General features: G+C 36.4%; 1 protein-coding gene and 1 pseudogene across 4 annotated transcripts in view; both read left to right on the forward strand.

The window, feature by feature from the left end:
• The window catches only part of FAM13A (family with sequence similarity 13 member A), a 333,205-nt gene that overhangs the window by 248,224 nt on the left and 70,259 nt on the right, over window positions 1-14,722 (forward strand). The gene's annotated exons all lie outside the window — the stretch shown is intronic.
• On the forward strand, window positions 45-13,619 carry LOC133092495 (protein BTG1-like; annotated as a pseudogene).

The raw sequence follows: 14,722 nt of genomic DNA on the forward strand, positions 1-14,722 counted from the left end.
GTTCTTAGAGTTCAGGATTATTTTCTAAAGTTTTTAAAGCCAGAATGACAACTCTTAAAACAGGTAAGTTTACATCAGAGTAGATGTTAGATGAGATCACTTCCCTCCAGACTAAGAAGTTGTTGTATTGATGTGATTTTCAGTGAACCATCCCACTTAGGTATCAATAATAACCTAGAACCAGGCTTTTCTTACTGCATTGCTTTCCTCACTACCTACCCACTTCAGAGGCTTAGAAACTATATTTGAAAGTAATATGACCATATAAATTCAAGTTTAAATTGCTGAAGTTTTTTTTTTGTTTTTCTTTTAACCTTTCTTCAATTTTGAATTCTACTTTTTAAAAAGCAGTGTCGGGTGTGGAGGAAAGGGAACCCTCTTGCACTGCTGGTGGGAATGTAAATTGATACAGCCACTATGGAGAACAGTATGGAGGTTCCTTAAAAAACTAAAAATAGAACTACCATACCACCCAGCAATCCCACTACTGGGCATATACCCTGAGAAAACCATAATTCAAAAAGAGTCATGTACCACAATGTTCATGTCAGCTCTATTTACAATAGCCAGGACATGGAAGCAACCTAAGTGTCCATCGACAGATGAGTGGATAAAGAAGATGTGGCACATATATACAATGGAATATTACTCAGCCATAAAAAGAAACGAAATTGAGTTATTTGTAGTGAGGTGGATGGACCTAGAGTCTGTCATACAGAGTGAAGTAAGTCAGAAAGAGAAAAACAAATACTGTGTGCTAACACATATATATGGAATCTAAAAAAAAAAAAAAAAATGGTCATGAAGAACCTAGGGGCAGGACGGGAATAAAGACGCAGACCTACTAGAGAATGGACTTGAGGACACAGGGAGGGGGAAGGGTAAGCTGGGACGAAGTGAGAGAGTGGCATGGACTTATATACACTACCAAATGTAAAATAGATAGCTAGTGGGAAGCAGCCGCATAGCACGGGGAGATCAGCTCGGTGCTTTCTGACCACCTAGAGGGGTGGGATAGGGAGGGTGGGAGGGAGACGCAAGAGGGAGGAAGTATGGGGATATATGTATACGTATAGCTGATTCACTTTGTTATACAGCAGAAACTAACACACCATTGTAAAGCAATTATACTCCAATAAAGATGTGGAAAAAAAAAAAAAAGCAGTGTCAGGGTATCACATAAATATTTTGTTTTTGAGTCTGATTTGTTGCAGTAGTCTCAGTGTTAGATTTAGACTTTAATTCAACCACCACAGTTCCGAAATGTGTCATAGGGCGTCAGGCTTGGCCAAGTAACTGCTTTGCAGTAGTGCTCTGCCCTTTAGCGACTTGAAGCTTGTTGCATAATCACTTTGTGGCAAGACGGAACATCTGAGGTTTCAGTTTGAGACAACATGGTGGTCCATTTGCTTCGTCCTGGTTTCCTGCCAACCAAATCAGCACATTCTGGTTCATAGGCTGTCTCGACTGTGCAATTACTGTAAACCCATGAGGACGTCCTTGCTGGGTACACAGTGATGCTAGTATTCATTATGTAAATACACACAGTAATATCAAACAAATGATTATCATATATTAATGGAAATCAGGTTTTACACAGTACAGAAGACTCCAGCACCAGATCATGACAACTAATGAAAACTATTCTCTGAATGTCTTAGTTTTATTACTCTGGGTAGCATCAATCTATGTTTTACATAGTATTGAATTTTATTTATTTATTTTTACTACTGTTTTAAAAAGCAGATGGGGAAAATGGACTTAAAAGTTGTAAGTCCTCAGATACACATAATTGTGTTTTAGAGTGTAAATTTTGTAATTATCTAGAGTAATTCTGTAGTCTTGAAAAAAGAAATTCTGTACTTTCTAAATGAAAGCAAAAAAATGTAAAGAAAATTAGTATATTTACTGAACTCTCGATAGAAGCTATTTGACCTTTCAATGTTAAGAGTCATAAAAACTAAAATATGATCAAAGTAGGGGAGAAAATGAATGTGCATACTAGCCCACATTTACAGTAGTGGTAAAGTTGCAGAGAAAGGAAAAGTTACCAGCAGGCGTTCTTTTCATGTGAGGGGAATTTAAACTAAGTGGAGATATTTCATAAATGCAAAACTCGTAATTATTTGGCCTGAAATTAAAAATTTCAAATGTAGTTTCTTTTTCTGAATAACATTACATGATAATCTTAAAAATTATGTAAGAATTAGGTTGGTACAAGTTAATTTAGCTTTTTTTCTTACCCACTTGACATGAAATAGGGAGAATCTATTGATAAAACATGAACTGTTTTTTTTTTAATTATTTGCATGGCTGGTTTGAGATTGACTTTTCTTGAGTTAATCTAGCGTACAGAATTCAAGTAGAAAAAGGAAAACATGATTGTTGATTATGACTAAGTTCTAGATTTTGGGACTAGAAACAGAAACATGTCCACTGATAATTTAATTTATAAATCAGTGCACTGTTTTTTTTTTGCAGTTCCTCTAGTAAGAGCAAATGAATGCTTAAACATTTTAAATAAATTTTTGTAATGTCCTTGTCTTCTATTCCTTTCCCTCCAACTTTATTACAGTTCCTTTGCTGCAGTGTTAGAAAAGGGGAGTCATTACATGACTAATGAATTTCATAATGATTATTAACATGATGAAAAACTAAATTGGCTCTTTTAAATCCAAAATAATTTTTTCTGTGCCTTTGAAAAGTAAAAAATGATTGGTAGTGGCAAAATGCTATCTTCCCTGGCTAAGGATATTGAATACTGAATATTATGTATTGACAGTGTTAATTGGTCAGGTTTTTCAGGGGAGGAAAGGCCCAATCAAGAGATGAGACACATCTGAGGTGGGTCTTCACCAGAAGTAGATTCAGCCACAAGCAGCCAGGCAGAGGGGATGGGGTATTTAACGGAGGGATATTCCGTTTTGTGGATTATTCTGAGAGGTCCGACATAAGGTAGAATGGCAAATCTCAGTGGCTGCAAGTTTGGGAGTGGGCCGTCTTCAGGTAGACCAAATCAAAACAGAGAGAAGATGAGGGCAAAGCAGGCCTCCCATTTCAGAGGAAGGAGAATAGCTGCTCTGTAAAGGAACTCAGATACAGTAGATCAGACAGGCATCCAGCAATTGGAGTGGAGACGAGGTGCATTATTTATAGCAACAAGAGAGGGTCTGTGTCTGGAGTGGAGATGGAGAGCATACCGAGAGGCTGCAGTGCACGAGTGCAGGTTCCAGGACCTTCCTGTGGCTGGGGGTAGGGAGGTTGGTTACAGGAACAGAGGCCGAGCGGGGCCATTTCAGTCACTACCTTGCTCCACCGTTCACCCTGTAGAATTGCGCTTTCTGTGATTGCTATTCTAACATCTACGGCTGAACCACGTGTTAGTCTACTGTACGTTTCCACTGCCTTCAGGCCTTTCTGTAGTAAGGTAGGCCTCTTATAAATAGGCATGCACTCAGATGTTCTCATTCTAGATGAATAGTCTTCTGTGATAAGAACTCTGTCTTCTTTAATTCCAGTACTTCTCCAACCTAACCTAATTCACCATAGAGCCATTTGTCCTTTTTTGCAAAGGAAAGAAATAGTAGCTACAAATCTACACCTGCCACCATCCCATGTGGCAAGTTTATTGAAGCTACAGTAGCTCAAACAGTAGGTGTCATTGTTCCCCAGATGCTCGTTAGAGATTACCAGCCCTGTTGAAGTGATTAAGGGAATGAAAGGGAAGGACCGGTTATACCAAACCCTCAGTGAGATTGCCGCAAATAAACACGAACCTGCATGCTAAGGGTGCAGAACATGCTTGGCAAAGATGCCCACACCCTGGCCTCTTTCCTAGTCTAGGCTGGAATCCCAGAAAAGGAGCCCCTACCTCAATTGCTCAGATTAGTGTGAAAGCAGCTTGCAGTAGGTGTTCTTCTGTGCCACATGCACCCTGTTGTCTGAATTCTTTTGGTGGCATCCAGTCAGATCTGGTTAGGATCTGTTGCTAGTTCTACTTCTATTTATCTAAGTCTTCAGTGTTGCCAAGCCCAGGTTTTGATTTCTGTGCTTATTTCCACTGGGAGTAGGGTTCTTGATCTCCACTTTCTATTCCTCCTCATCTCTACCTGCTCCCATCTCCCCACACTATCTTCACCTTCCTTACGGCCAGGGTCAGGTCCTGTCCTCATCCTATCCCATCTAACTTTGACCCATGAATTCCTTTTTTACGAATACCTAAATTTTACATATACCTAGCACCCGTCTTTGCCTGTGCTTTATGAAAATCCTGAATCTATGCTTCAGGGACTGCATACCTATAACCAGTTTTATTCACTGGGCTCTAAACAACTCACCTGGCCTCTGAGTAGTGTCTCATTCCTTACCTAACACTTGTCTTCTAGCATCTGCATTGATCCTCTTGTTTTCCCCTTCTCATTTTGTGCTTCATTGAAACCTTGAAATTAAGTCTTTATCAATTTCAGCCCAAGTTTTAATACTCATCATGCAAATTGAAGCTAAATTACTATTTTAGCAGATTTGGAATTGCTTAGGGTCAGTTTCAGTATTTCATATGTTTTCTTTTCTTTTTTTTTAATTGGAGTATAATTGCTTTACAATATTGTGTTAGTTTCTGCTGTACGATGAAGTGAATCAGCTATATGTATACCTATATCCCCTCCCTCTTAGACCTCCCTCCCACCCCCTCATATGTTTTCTAATTTTCCTGAATCAGGAACATCAATTAGATTTATTTCTAAATTAGCTGTTTGGCACACAAACTCATTCTTTAGGATTTTATTAACTTTTTATTCTTAGACTCCAGGAAGCATCAATTTTATGAAAGTCTTTACTGCAGAATTTATGTTGAAGAAAAAATTTAGCTTTGGATAAATTCAGATTTAAATAGATACTAGATGGGATCTGGAAATTATATCATACCACTCTTATCTTGATATGTAGAAAAATTATTTCTAACTCATCTTTAGATAGCTTTTTGGGGATTACCTTTCCAAACAACTTGTGCTAGAATTTCTGTTTGTTATTTGGCGGGGGGTAGTATTATTAAATTTTTAATAGTTTATTTTTCTCCTTAAGCATAATGTATGTTTTCTAAATTATCATTTTGAGGTAAAAAGCTCTTATTATCAGATGGGATAGTTTGGAGAAGTGTATCATACCACACATTGTGTTTGTTTATAAGCCTGTTTCAGGCTACTAACTAAAAACTAGAACAAATAAGCAGGCTGTTTATTTAATTATCTACTTGATTTTTCTTCCCCAAGATGATAAAGTCAGCTAGATATTTTGGGTGTCTTTAGACACAGATAACTGTGTATTTAAGTTGTTTTTACCTTGTCCGTTTTGACTACAACAGTATTTCTAAACTGAGGAGGTACATCACCTCTGCTTATGGAGCTCTTTTTTCTTTTTTTCTTGGTGGTAATATATAAATAAAATAAAATTTGCCATTTAAACAACTTTAAATTATTTTTCAATTGCAATAAAATACACATAATATAAAATTTACCACCTTATACATTTTTAAGTACATTTCCACTAGTAATGCACAAGAGTCCTATTTTTCTACATACTTGTCAATATTTGTTATTTTTCTATTTTTTGATAATACTATCTGAATGGTATGAAGTCTATGGAGCTCATTAAAGATGCCTGGGTCTCACTGGCCAAGATTCTGAGTCTCAAGTGGGCTGGGTGTCCATATTTTCAAAAAGTGTCACAGAACAGTCTTTTCAACAAATAGTGCTGGGAAAACCGGATATCCACATGCAGAAGCATGAAGTTGAACCCTTACCTAATGAACCCTTACCTAACACCATATACAAAAATTAACTCAAAATAGATCAAAGATCTACATATAAGAGCTAAAACTACAAAATTCTTAGAAGAAAACATTGGGCAAAAGCTCCATGACATTGGATTTGGCAATGATTTCCTAGGTGTGACACCAAAGGCACAGGAAACAAAAGGAAAAAATAGATAAATTGGACTTCTTTAAATTTTTTAAAATTTTGTGATCAAAAAAATAACATTATCAAGAGAAGAAAAAGGCAACTCACAAAATGGGGGGAAATATTTGCAAATCATATATCTGATAAGGGATTAATATCTAGAACAGATAGAGAACTCCTAAAACTCAACAAAAAACAAATACAACACAATTAAAAAATGGGCAAAAGACTTGAATTGGCATTTCTCCAGAGAACATATACAAATGGCCAATAAGCACATGAAAAGATGCTCCACATCACTAATCATCAGGGATATACAAATCAAAACTACGATGAGACACTACCTCATACCCAGTAGGATGGCTACTATGATAATAATAATAACAAGTATTGGTAAAGATGACAAGAAATTGAATCACTTGTGCATTCCTGGTTGAAATGTAAAATGTTGCAGCCACTAGCAAAATTAGTAAAGGTGGTTCCTCAAAAAATTAAACTTAGAATTACCATATGATCCAGGAGTTCCATTTCTGGGTATATACTCAAAAGAATTGAAAGTAGGGTCCCAAAGAGATATTTGTGCCCCCATGGTCAAAATAGCATTATTCACAATAGCCAAAAGATGGAAGCAACCCAAATGTTCATCAATGGATGAATGGATAAACAAAATGCAGACTATACAGTGGAGTATTATTCCGCCTTTAAAAAGGAAAGAACTTTTAACACGTACACAACATGGATGAACCTTGAGGACATTTATACTAAGTGAAATAAGCCAATAACAAAAAGACAAATACTGTAAAATTCCACTTACATGAAATACCTAATGTAGTCAAATTCATAGGGACATAAAATAGAAGGGTGGTTGCCAGGGGCTGGGGGAAAGGGGAGATTCAGGAGTTATTGTTTAAGAGTAGGAATTTCAGTTTCACAAGATGAAAAGAGTTCTAGAGATGAATGATGGTGAGGGCTGCACAGCAATGTGAATGTACTTAATGCCACTGGATGTACACTTAAAAATGGTGAAGATGGTAAATTTTTTATTATGTGTATTTTATCACAATAAAAAAGTTAGAGGGAAAAAGTGTCATAAAGTGATGCACACCCTTGGCTGAAAATCACTGAACCAGACCGACAGTATAATTATTTTATACTGAAGAATGGTTATAAATTTTACTACTGTTTATCATACCATTCTTTAGGGATTCAATATTGAGTTCTTGACATCTGAGAATCAGTTATATTTTTTGCATAGTAAGAGAGAAGTACAGATTCTGAGTTTAATTCTATCAATGTTAATTAAAATATTAAACATATATTTAGGCTATACTGAGAAACAAAGATAAATTATATAAATTTTTATATTTTTATGCTTCTCTTCATATCTTTCCTCAGCACGAAAAAGCAAAGGAAAAATTTACTTGTAGAAAATGATGCCTTTGTAGCCATTCTGTCTAGATCTCTTACTGCTTCATTTTTCATTCTCCCTGCCTCCCTATAGACTTCTGTTTGTAAGAACTTAAGATTTTAATAAAATGTAAACCTCTAGGTTAAAAGCAGACTAGCTTTGTCTGATATAACTACTCCCAGCTTCCCATTTAAATTCTAATGATGATATAAAAGACAAAAACTAGAGACAATTTTATAACAATGATGAAGAAAACTGTAGGGGCTTCCCTAGTGGCGCAGTGGTTAAGAGTCCGCCTGCCAATGCAGGGGACACAGGTTCGAGCCCTGGGCCAGGAAGATCCCACATGCCACGGAGCAGCTAAGCCCGTGTGCCACAACTACTGAGGCTGAGCTCTAGAGCCCGTGAGCCACAACTACTGAGCCCGTGTGCCACAACTACTGAAGCCCACATGCCTAGAGCCCGTGCTCCGCAACAAGAGAAGCCACTGCCATGAGAAGCCCACACACTGTGACAAAGAGTAGCCCCCGCTCGCCGCAACTAGAGAAAAGCCTGCGCGCAGCAACAAAGACCCAACGCAGCCAAAAATAAATAAATAAATAAATTTATTTTTAAAAAAAAAGAAGAAAACTGTAAGTCAAAGGCAACGTCATCAATGGAGATGAACTGAGAAACATATTTTCACCTTGCAGGCTTCATGTTTACCATCTAAACAACATAGTGACCACAAAGAGAGAAGGAAGGCAAAAGAAACTGACTTGGATTCCTTCCAGTGTCTACTGCACTGACCAGAAAAGCAAGTGACATTCCCCCAACTGAGCAGAAACTTATTTTCTGAACCATCCAGAGCTGAGTTGTGTATTCTTTTTCACCTCCCATTTAGAGACTAGAACATTAAGTACACAAAACAACAGAGAGGAGGAGGTATCCCCCTGGGATGCTCAGTTGCCTAACAAAGGCATCTGAGAAAGGGATAAAGGCAGGAAGATTATTGGATTTAATGCATGCTTTCAAGTGTACACTGCACAAAGACAAACTACAAATTTGTTTCTGATTCTCCAGCTTAATCATAAATTGGACTAAACAGCAAGTCCACTCAAGTATGCATTGTAGATTGTTCAAGGGCAGAGTTGTATCCTGGCTTTTAAAGTCTAAATCCAAGAGGGGGCATCTGTCTGTGGCCAAGCGACAATGAAATAAACTCAGAACAATATACCCAGCCAGGTTTTTGATAATGGCTCTGCCTGAATTGATTGTTCCCCATTACGAACCCCTAAACAACAAAGAACTATTTGGGACCTATAAAGAGAAATTACAAACTAGGGGAAAGGATGACTTGCTTTGAGGACTCAGAGTAGAAACAGATTTCAGAAAACTGTTTTTTGTATGATTCAGAGGACAACTTGAGAAGTAATATTTGCTAATCTTCTCCAAAAATGTTCAAGGACATAACCAACCTCTTTGAAATATGAGTAGGAACCTGTAAGGAGAGAATGAGTTGAGAATTAAAAGGCTAGAGACACACAAGAACAGCTGAAATGAGGGAAAGAGAAGCCTAGAAACGTATTTGCAGAGATTTTTAAAACTTTGGAAAGCAGTAAAGAGCAGAAAGTATTTAAAATAAATCAAGTACATGATGAGAGAGAAACTTGAGAAGCTCTTCCAAAATGAAAAGGGTAAGGAAAAAGCTGTGAGAGAAATAATGTTAGATATGAAAGTCAGAGATCAGAAAGCCAACCTGAAAATTATGATTCTAAGGAGAAAACCATACTAATAGAAATAGAAATCAGTGTTAATATATACCCAGCTAATTGAGAGGTGAATCCCCCAAAATATTATTTTAATTAAGAAGTAGAAACCTGATTATAATTACTAGTGGAGGGCCAAAGAAAGTAATGAAATTCTAAATTTCTTATCTTGCATGGAAGGTAGGAGAGTAGAAGCAAGCGTCAAGCGTTTCAGGGTTTTTTTTTGGTGGTTTGTTTTTTGGGGTCTTGTTTCAGTTTTAATAGTTACAGATGTATGGGTTGGAGAGGCAACAACTAGTAGAATTGTGCATAGGATTCCTATATCCCAAATCACCTCAGAAGGTAAGAGTAAAGACAGAAATCAAAGGAAAAGGAAGCTCCAAAATTATAAAACATAAAGCAAAAATATAAAACTAGAACAAATGTATCAGCTATGACAATAAGTGTAAATGGATTAAATTCTCTGATAAAAGCTAAAAATACTTTTTTTAAAATGACTGCTTGAACTATGTTTTGCTCAAAAGAGCTATGCCTAAAACAAAATAGCACAGAAAGGTTAATAATATAGGATTTATCTCTGATAAATATGAACAGAAAGAAAGCAGAGATAGCAATATCAATACCAGAACAACTAGAGTTTAAAGCCAAATCCATTGAACAGGACAAACCTAGACTTACTTTATTGGGTAAAATCCATACTAAAAATATAAAGGTTAAAATAATAAGTATGTATAAACTAGCATTGTATCAAATCATATAAATTTAAACCCTTAAGTTAACAAGGATGAACATGCAAACACATTTGAAGTATAGAACTTATATATACCACAATATGTCTATAACAAAAAAATTTATAAATAGCACTGAGAATTTAATAAAATTAATAAGATTTAAAATATAGGAGCATCACATACACTAAACTTTACAACCTACAAATAGGGCTTAAGCATTCCTGCTGCTTTCTAAAAGATTACTTAGCTATCTCTAAAAGTTCTTGAAGAGTAGAAATATTAAGTCATGTCTTCTAACCACAGTGTAATTAATAACAAAAAATTTCCAATCAACCAACGAAAACTCTCCTAAAGGGAGGAAGAAATTCAAATAGGAAATAAAAACAGACTATTTGGAAGAAAAAGAGGAAAAGTACATACCAAAATTTGTGGAATGAGATCTAAGCTCTTTTTAAGAAGTAACTTCACCTTCTTAAAAAGATTGAAAGTAAATGAGCCACACATTCAGAATAAGAAGGTATAAAAAGGAAGAAAAGCAATTTCTTGGAAACCTGAAAGGATTTAATAATAATGAAAGAAAACATAAAAATAGCAGAACTCATGTTTGAATCCAGGAACTCATTCTTTGAGAGTAAAAATGAAAATAATAAAAAAGAAAACCTCTGGTAAACTTAAGAAAAAAAAAAAAAGGGACAATACTAATAATCAGAAGTGAAGTTTGCTGTGAGGGTATAGTAGTTTTTAAAAGGTTATAGAATACTTCATGCAATTTTATGCTAATAAACATGAAAACCTAGATGAAATAAAAGGTTTTCTGGAAAACATAAATTTTGAGAAGAAATTTCCATGTGAATGCAAAAAGTACTTTTAATAATCTCTTCTAATTCTAAGAAAAGAAATAGATGTGTAGCCAAAGATTTATGTGAATAGCAGCATTATTTGAGAATAAGGATTATGTTTTTATTAAGGACATATCTGAAGCCAGATTACATGAGATGGAATCAGAGCTGTGTAAACTTGAGTGAGATACTAAACCTCTCAGAACCTCAATTTCCTCATCTATAAATGGGTATAGTATATATAGTCACCTCTCCATTTCATTTCTTAATTTTGCTTTATAAAGACCTTAGTCTAAAAACTAAAAAAACCTCTGAATTTCTTTTTATGCAAAACATTCTAAATATATGAAACTGATAACTCCCATAATTAGGGCCCAAAAGAAGCTGTACAAAATGTATTTTGACATTTTGATGGGCTCAGTTTAATTTGTTAGAAAATATTTAATACAGTATCAAGATATAGGAATGAAGAATAATTCGTTTCTTCAAATAAGTCCTAATACTTAAAGGAATAGTATATGTGAGTTTCAATAAAAATATGTGGGGATAAATATTTTTTGTCAAAATCTAAATACGTATAAATGCTCCCTAAAATTTCTGCATGTGATAATCATAACTAAAAGTTAAAACAAAGTGAATAAATATTGAGGACTGAGTGTATTTGTTTTATGGCACTGTAGAGAATTGAACTAAAAATCATGAAAATGTTTTAATTTACAAATTCATTATACAGTTACAAGGAAATAGTGGTATAATCATCTTATAATGTTGACACTGTGTATCAACTTTTAGTATTTTAAGATGATACTAAAAATACCGTATTCTGTTAAATAGACAAATTAAGAGTTTCATTCTGGTTTGATGATTAGTTACTGGATCCTCCTCCTGAGGCTTAAACAAACCACATAATTGTCTTTTAAATTCTTACTCATTAAAAAAATTGAATGTAAATATTATCTTCTAGAGAAAAAGGATAATTCTGTTAGACCTAATGGTTCCTATTAAAACAATATTTTACGGGCAGCATTTTATACACCACTGAAAAGAGAATATACTGAAGTAAGAGAACAGACAGATAAAAGAGAACACATCCTTCTTCAAGATGTCTGGTTTCAGTAGATTTGAAAGATTTCTTTATTTCAAATCAAGAGATCTAATAAGAGAATCAGTTGTCAACAGGCATTCTGTGCATCTTATCACATGCAAATTTTATAGACTAATATTGCTGAGCATAATCACTTTATGGAAATGTCTTGCTAATAGAAATAAAGACTAAATATATTTAACTATGTCATAGAATATATTTCAGAGTAGGCTCAGAATCTGTTTTGAATGACCGTACCAGGAGAACATTCATTTGCATCATCACTTAAGTAGGCTTGGGTAATGAAATTGACCATAATGCTGAGTCTGCTTATTTATTTTAGTTTTGAATACTTGCTTTATCAACATTAGGAAATGAATTCTTCCATATTCAGGTGTTTACACTGCATAAGTAAGAGATTTTCTTAGCAAATCAGTCAAGTGCTCTGAAAAAAATTCATTATTCTTAGCTCTCTGCAGGGGATAGAAAACAAGCTACATGCAGATGAAGAAAATCATTATCTTTCACTTTAGCTTATTTGCTTATTGTCTTTTTGTTAGTGTCTTAACATTACCTCCATGAGCTGATGATAGCAATGGAAGCAGGCCCTATTTCTGGCATTAAATATTCTTAGAAATCTTGTTATTGATGAATTGTTAAGCACATCCCACAGGAACTATGGAGGTGATTGGATACCTGACCAAAGCCATTTTGGTATCTGATAAACCCTAACTATGACTGACACTGTCATAAAACTAAATCTGCAGTTATAACCTTTTGTAATGATTTAAACTTTAGGGCAATAAACTTGAAACTGAGATAGTCATAAACTTTTAGAGCTAAAAGAAAATCACAGAGATCACGAACCAAGGCTTTCATTTTCTGTATGAAGAAACCAACCCAAAGCAGCCAAGCTAACCAACAATCTGACTGTGATTGCAGCTAATTAACTGCAAAGCCAAGACCAGAACTTCACTTTTCTGATTCCCAACGCAAAACATTCTCTTTTCAGAATACTTTCTTTAGGCCCCTCGGAGCTGGAAATGCAACTGTTGCGAGCTTCGGAGGCTGCAGAGCCGGAGGCGGCGGCGGCCTGGGAGGTCCGGGCGCTGTGACCAGGCCGCGGTCGCTCGTCCCTTCCTCTCTCTGGCCGCCTCCTGTCTCGAAAATAACTTTTTTATTATAAAGAAAGGAGAAAAAGCGTAACCGTCCGCCCCTCCCTCCCTCTCTCTCAGCCCTCTGACCTGTGAGGGAGCCCGGGCGACCCCGCGCATCCCTTCTACACCCGGGCCAACACCGTGAGAGGCGAGATGGCCGCCAAGGAGGCCTTCGTCTCCAAGTTCCTCCGCATCAAGGGGCTCACGAGCGAGCGACAGCTGCAGACCTTCGGCCAGAGCCTGCAGGAGTTGCTGGCAGAACATGAGAAGCATCCCTGGTTCCCAGAAAAGCCCTGCAAGGGATGGGGTTACCGTTGTGTTCGCATCAACCATGAAATGGATCCTCTCATTGGACAGGCCGGCACAGCGGATTGGGCTGAGCGGTCAGGAGCTGTGCAGGCCTCTCCCAACTGAACTCACACCCTGGGTTGACCCTTACGAAGTGTCCTACAGAACTGGAGAGGCTGGTTCCATCTGTGTGCTGTACGAAGCCTCACCGGCAGGAGGTAGCACCCAAAACAGCACCAACGTGCACACGGGAGACAGCAGAATCAGCTGCAAGAAGGAACTCCTCTTGGGCAGAACAAGCCCTTCCAAACACTACAATGTAATGACCGTATCAGGTTAAGATATAGTCTATGGATGCATCGTCTTATAATGGATGGATAAACTTGATGCTTGCTTTGGGTGGGCTCCTCTTCGGGGATAGATTATGGAATTTAAACCATGTCACAGGCACAAGATAGAGTGGTCAAAAAAAATTTTTTAAGTGACAGTGCCATAGTTTGGACAGTACCTTTCAATGATTTAATAGCCTGTGAGTCCAAGTAAAGGATCACCTTATTTGCAAGGGAGTGAAGTCCTAGAGTGGTTTCAGTTTCTCCCAGACATGATGCGTAAATTTTTACATCAGTCCCTTTAACGCAAATCTGTATTTCAAAGAACCTTTCTCTGCAGTAGAACTTGCAGAGAAAATTTGCACTATGACACTTAAAGTTGTTATCCTTTTTGGGAGCTCAACAGGAAAGTGCAACATTTTAAACATGGTAGTGCTGGAAATTTTATGACAAGACTTTTACCTAGCGCTTAAATATGTATAAATGTACATGAGACAAACGAGTAAGTATGACCTGGGGAAATGGTCAGACCTCGTATTGTGTTTTTGGCTTTGAAAGTAGCAAGTGACCAGAATCTGCAGTGGCAACAGGCTTTGAAAAAGACCCTTAAAAAGACACTGTCTCAAGTGTGGTGTTAGCACCGGCCAGCTCTCTGTACATTTGCTAGCTTGTAGTTTTCTAAGACTGAGTATACTTCTTATTTTTAGAAAGTGGAGGTCTGGTTTGTAACTTTCCTTGTACTTAATTGGGTAAAAGTCTTTTCCATAAACCACCATCTATTTTGTGAACCTTGTTAGTCATAGTTTGTTTGGTAAATTATGAACTGGTGTGAATTTGTACAGTTCATGTGTATTGATTGTGGCAGAGTTGTACAGGTTTTTGTATTTTGGATGAGAGATTTTTCTTCTCTCTATAATAAATTGTTTCTTGGCATTTAAAAAAAATACTTTCTTTAGAAAAATTCTATTTTAAAAGCATGGAAGTATGGACACATTAAGTAATACCAAAAATTCCAAAGGCCTATTACAAAAACACAAAAATATAAATTTGACCTAAGATAAATGTATTAACAAAAATCAATATGGTTTCATTACTTAGTCTTATTATTGATTTATTCATTTATTTTGCATTCTGAGAAAGGCTCTTTAAGACTGATTTAGATGGCTCAGGTCATTTTTCTTTAA

The sequence above is a fragment of the Eubalaena glacialis genome, chromosome 5, assembly GCF_028564815.1.
Source record: "Eubalaena glacialis isolate mEubGla1 chromosome 5, mEubGla1.1.hap2.+ XY, whole genome shotgun sequence".
Lineage (NCBI taxonomy): Eukaryota > Metazoa > Chordata > Mammalia > Artiodactyla > Balaenidae > Eubalaena > Eubalaena glacialis.